This window comes from Porites lutea, chromosome 6 (genome assembly GCF_958299795.1).
Source record: "Porites lutea chromosome 6, jaPorLute2.1, whole genome shotgun sequence".
NCBI lineage: Eukaryota > Metazoa > Cnidaria > Anthozoa > Scleractinia > Poritidae > Porites > Porites lutea.
In genome coordinates, this window is record NC_133206.1 from 154,001 (window position 1) to 160,000 (window position 6,000).

The window sequence follows — 6,000 nt, forward strand, 5'->3', positions numbered from 1 at the left end:
ATTTCTCTCCTCTGGGAACCAACTCTATTTTCATGTTAATTCTTTGAGAAAAATTATATTGTATTGACTCCCATCATGGCCGCCTTGTCTCGTGGTTGCAAACCAAGAATGCCTCTTTTGTGGTCTCATTTAAAATTTTTGCCAGACCTTTGATAAATCCAAATTCGCCAATTTCGCAAAATTTGTCATTTTCGTAAAACCCACAATTATCGACATGCCTTTTTGGTCATCGTGTTTTAATTTTTGCCAAACCTATAAATTCTTGTCAAATTTGTAATTTTCGTAAAATCGCCATTGGTCAAGATGCACCTTTTTGTCATCTTATTTGAATATTTGGCAGAAGCCTTGATGACTTTCTCGCATACTCGCCATTTTTGCCGAAATTTCCCTTTTTCGCCCCAAATTTGCCATTTTCTTATAATCGCCATTTCCCTCTTTGTCACCTCATTTGAGGTTTTGCAAAACCTTTGATGGGTTCTTGCCATTTTCTCCAATTTGCCAGCAGCCAAGAGGCCGTAAATTTTTTGCCAGACCTTTGATGAATCCTTGCCAAATTCGCCAATTTCGCAAAATATGTCATTTTCGTAAGACCCACCATTATCGACATGCCTCTTTTTTCATCACGTTTTAATTAGGGCTAGGGTTTTAAATATTTTATAAACTCTTGTCAAATTTGCCCTTTTCGTAAACAGTAGAAAAGTGAAAAAGCTAAAAGGGAGAATTCGCCATTTTCACACCTTCCATAATAGACCTTGTTTTGCATAAGCAGTCTTTAATTTCTCTTGGGACGACTGTAATACACAGGGGAAAGAAAGTGCAACGGTTATGGAAAAGTATTGGGGGCAAACAAGGCGTGTTATGGGAGATGTGGAAATGGCGGATGAAGAGTAAAAAATCGCGTTTCGTGCTATACGCCACTTCCACATATCCCATAATGCACCATATTTGTCCCCCAAAATTTTGCATAAGCACTTTTTTCAATTTGTCTTGGGACGGCTGTAATACCCAGGAGAAAAGAAAAACAAAGGTTATGCAAATTTTTTTCGGGGCAAGTAAGGGGCATTATGGGAAATTTGGAAGTGGCGTATATTACATTTTTTTTGCTTTCGTCTTCATGACTATGCACGATTCCCATAGTGTGTGCCTTCCCTTCTTTGAGATTCTTCCCAAAGAGAGGTCAATTCGGTCCTTACTATACTACTTAAATAAAGAGGCACAGCTTTTGATGCACTTTGTACATGGACAACGGATTACCCCAATGATTCAAACGCTAGGGCCGTTTATTCCTGGTATAAACTGGGAAAGTCAATATTTAGGTCAGGTCACGTCACGATACATATTACCGGTAAGCCATTTAACGCCTCGTTTATATGTAGAAACGTTGTTCGGGGTATAAGGGTTTAGCCGCCCTGGGCGCCAACGTTTGATACATTTACCCTCGTCTAGAAGGGTGCCGCGCCTAGACCGATCACCCTTTCAATGGAAGGGGGCCAACGTTTCTCCACACAAACACTTTGAAAGCATGCGCGCTCGCTGTTTTAGACAATCAGAGCCTGCGCGCGCGCTGTTAGCTTTGGCAAAGGGGTCAGTTTTATTCTCATAAAATTGATTGCTAAAGGAAGAAAGACCCTTTTTCCCGGGACAATTTTTCTTCATATAAATGTGGCCTATAAAGCCAGTGCTACCTTAGCTTCCCCACCAACGTACAGCCTGTGGTCAAGCAGGGTACGAGGGCACGCAGGGGGACCTATTTAAGGGTGGATGAACTTGTTAGAATACAATGGCCATCCCCACAGGCACTGTCAAACCCCCAGTTATAGATGAATATAAAAGCAACTAGTTAACCCATACAAAACTGACTCTGGGTCAGTTTATACATCAGTGAAATAACTGCATGCTTTTAACCCTTCCATAGGCTTAATATAAAATCGTTCCTTTCTCATGCATGTCTTGATACCCCTGTACTCTGAGAGAAAAGGAAGTGCAACAGAGATAACATTCCCCACAGGTTAGCATCTCAAAGCAAACATTCAGATACTGTAAGTATGAGAGGAGGACAATTGATTCAGGAAAAGGTGAAGATCTGTTCATTCAAAGAATGCTATTCTCTTGTAAATTTTCAGTTTATAGCTGAAAAAAAAAATCCATGTGATATGCCATTTTCCCAGTAAGTTAAAACATTATGTTTGGTATGTGATTTCACCAGCCTTTGTGATGGAGATACGTAGAAATAATAGCAACACATGCACAACTGCTGAAGAGACGTTATACAAAAAATACCAATTTATAAAATACAATCGGACCATACTTATGAGTACTTAATTTTGCACGTTTCTTTTAGTTGCTTTATACCATGCACTGAAGACGAGGGAGAACCCCGCCTAAGATCTAAATTGAAGGAATCCATCCCAAGTACATAATGATAATAATAGTTAATGCTTACAGTGTATTGGCTGGGCTGTCATTAGGAGCCGGGGGGCTGGGGATCTCCTCCGGCTACTATGAATGTGGTCCCCAGCTACTTTCATACGAAAATAGCAGAAAAATAGAATCAAAAGAAATCCCTAGCCGTTTGATCCCCGCCTGCTTGTGTGATATTTAACCGGCAACTTGAAATCTTAGCGACAACCCTGGAACTATTAGGTAACCTTAAACCTAGTTATCTATTTTACTTGGGCTTGGGTAACATTCCTATTGAATGAAATTAAGGTAAGAACTTAAAAAACTCACTTAAGTCCAGGTTTCCACGTAGAAGCTATCATAAATCATTCTATGACACTCCAATATCCTTTATATCCTAGACGCTATGATAAACCATAATAGGAAAATTTTTTATGGTTGACATTTATGGGTAGGATACAAATTTCAGAGTGAAGTATCAGCAAAATATCTCAACAAAGTCAAAATTGCTAGCAAATAAAAAAGGAAAGCACCTAGCATTTGACTTCTGAATTAGTACCATTTCATGTAAAATCTCTCCTAGGATTAAAGGTTATGAGAGCAAATATCCCAGCCATATGAATTATTTCCTTAAGTTTGTTTATTTTTGACACTTGATTTAATAATGAATGATAAATGACAGAAATTTGAGAAATCACGCCCATAAATTTATTTTTCAGGAAAAATGCCATCTTGAATTTGGAGCAATTTAATAAAAGCTGGTTGCAATGTTATCGCGTATCTTTGAAAATTACCTGACTCTTATGAGGAACCCAACATTTAATCAAAAGATACAATTTTCCTTTTGACTGCCTACCATCGTATACAACATTTACAGATCTTTATGATTTGATCCCTACCCTTATCCGCTCTTTCCTAATGTTAATATCAATACTACAAAACGTTCATTTACTGAACCAAATATCATGACGCAATTGTTTTCCTTTTCTAGTTCCTTAATTTGTGAAAATATTGTTCTGTGACAGGGTTCTGTCCATGGAAAACCTGACCTCCCTTCTGAACAGAGCATCTTTAGGTACAAAATCTGCAAAGATAATGGATCAACATTAGGACCTGTTGATACTTCATTTGGCAGGTATTAAGTATGGGGTTGGTGGGCTGAAGCATTTGAGAATGGGGTAAAAAAGTGACTTATCCACCTGTGGCTGAAAATTCCCACCTCTAGACCCACCCCTAAATGTAGTAAACATGGAACCTGCATTTTGAGTTTGATAAAATCAAAATACCCAGCCTCTTACCTCCCTTCCCCATAACATAACTGATAATGATAAGTTCCATGTGAAACCAACTCTTGTACATTGTAAGTGAACACCTCCCATAATTGACTAGGGATCCAAAAACATCAAACTTTTACCAGTCATAGACCTATAAAAAGAACTTCCTGTAGGGTACTGTCTCTTGTAATATCCTACACTACTCTTGCAGTATGGAAAATGTTTTTCTAACATAGCAGCTGTGAATTCAATATAATAGAGCAGAACTTGTTTGCCTATCAAGAAACCTCTTACATTCATCTGAACTTGAGTTCCTTTAAGAGAACAGAAGATTAAAAAAAAGCAGTGGTCATCTTTCTGCCATTTAGCCCAGCCAAGGGTTAAATTGTTCGCTAAACTGGAATATGTTTTCTTGCAAAATAAGATCGAGTCTATAATAAAGAGGTTTATTAATAAGGTGAGGTAGAAAACGTAGGCAGGAAAGTCTTGAACACGTAAGCAGGTAAGAAATGTCTGACACACTTCCACTTCAACTTTAACCAATTGCTGCTGAGGTAAAGTCACTATATGAGGAAACTGAGACTACTCAATTGGTCCCGAGAAGAAACCACATTCTTTGATGATACAGCAGGGTACTAAGGTTACAACCTTGCTCCTGTTATTTCATTATTGTGCTAAACTACTTTCTGCATCTGTTCCTCGACAGACTAAATAAGTGAGGTCTACCGAATCAGCGTAGTCAGAGCAGAAGACAACCTACTGTATGTGAGATCTTACCAAGCTTGAATTCACAGACGACCTAGCACATGTGGCAGGACCAGAAGAGGTTAGTAGAACTTGCTGTCCACACATTAATTTCATTAGGTGCTGCTACTTATCATTGGGCTGGTGGACACTGATGAAAAGGCTAACCGTGACCACAACCAAAATCTGACGAACCTCCTCAATCGTTGCAGAGCAACAAATATCAAGCTGAACAAGGAGAAGTTCCATTTAAAGTGCAGTGACGTGTCATTTATCGGGGATGTAATGACAAGGAATGGGCTTAAAGAAGATCCTAAAAAAGTCAAAGCAATAATTAAGATGGAGCAACCGGCAGAGATTCATTGGGCTTGTGAAGTATCTGTCTAAGTTCCTACAAGACCTATCAGAACTGTGTGAGCCACTGAGCCGTCTAACAGACAAGAAAGCTGAATGGAATTGGACTCACAAACAGAAAGATGCCTTTGACAAGATAAAAGATGCTGTCTCCAAAGTGCCCGTGCTCAAGTACTTCAGTGAGAGTGACCCAACCGAAGGCTTTGTACTAATGTACTGATCTTGATACATGCCCAAACCACTTTAACTTGCGTTTCTTTACAGTGGTTAAGATATCATCATAGGGCCCAATGGCTTGCCTGATTCTTTCTCTGACTGCATCGTTAGTGACGTAATCTCTGTATGAGATGCCAAGCAGTTTCCGAAAGCATCTCAACTCAGTGGCCTGCAATTTCTTCAGGATGTCCACTGTCAATGTCCAGGTTTCGCAGGCATACAATAGTACAGAGATAACTAGGGAGCGCATTAGTCTGATCTTTGAGCTTAGACAGATATACTTATCACTCCAGATGGTCTTCGGCCTCGCTAGTGCTGCTGTTGTCTGTGCAATTCTGGACAGTACTTCAGGCTTGGAACCCTGATCTGTGACGATTGCGCACAGATATTTGAAGCTGTCAACCTCGTCCAGATGAGTTTGTCCTTATTAAGCGTTTGAGACTGCTATTGTTACACTAATCATAAAATTGTGCAGAGTCTCTAAGAGTTTTGATGTTGTTGAGAATTTAATGACAGCAAGTGTCCTCTGTGAAAAGTCAGTCTCCAGAAAAAATGCATAATTTTTTTCCTGGTAGACCTTCTTTGTTGTATGTGATCAGATGGAAATTTTGAACAACTTCTAAATACTTCTTGCACACAATCAACAGCCACCAAGATGTTTCATTAGGCTGGCACAAGATTTTGAGTGACAAATCATCTTACCATAACTTTATCTAGTAGTTACTATTCTTTGCTAATGCATTTTTCATGCACACCATAAAACAGGGCTCGAATTTAATTTTTGGATCACTAACCCTTCGGGTTAGTAGACATGTTTTTTACTAACCAAATTATAAAGTTTGGTATCCAAGCTCACAACTAAAAAATCTTGACAATCTTGAAATCTCAAATATTGAACATTTTGTCAATAACCACTAGAACAAATTAAAAAGTAGTCGAAATTGCATGGTGACCTTAGTCTCGTCGAACTGAAGCCACCCAAATGTTTTCTTCCACTCCTGTTGAAATGATC

At 39.0% G+C, this 6,000-nt stretch overlaps 1 long non-coding RNA gene and 1 pseudogene across 1 annotated transcript in view; one reads left to right on the forward strand and one right to left on the reverse strand.

Annotated features, from left to right (window-relative positions):
- LOC140941743 (transient receptor potential cation channel subfamily A member 1-like) overlaps window positions 1-6,000 on the forward strand; it is a 171,050-nt pseudogene that overhangs the window by 153,287 nt on the left and 11,763 nt on the right.
- The window catches only part of LOC140941502 (uncharacterized), a 9,526-nt gene continuing 5,606 nt past the window's right edge, over window positions 2,081-6,000 (reverse strand). The window contains exon 4 of the long non-coding RNA XR_012166471.1: window positions 2,081-3,484. This is a non-coding gene — a long non-coding RNA (uncharacterized lncRNA). The remainder of the gene's footprint in view (window positions 3,485-6,000) is intronic.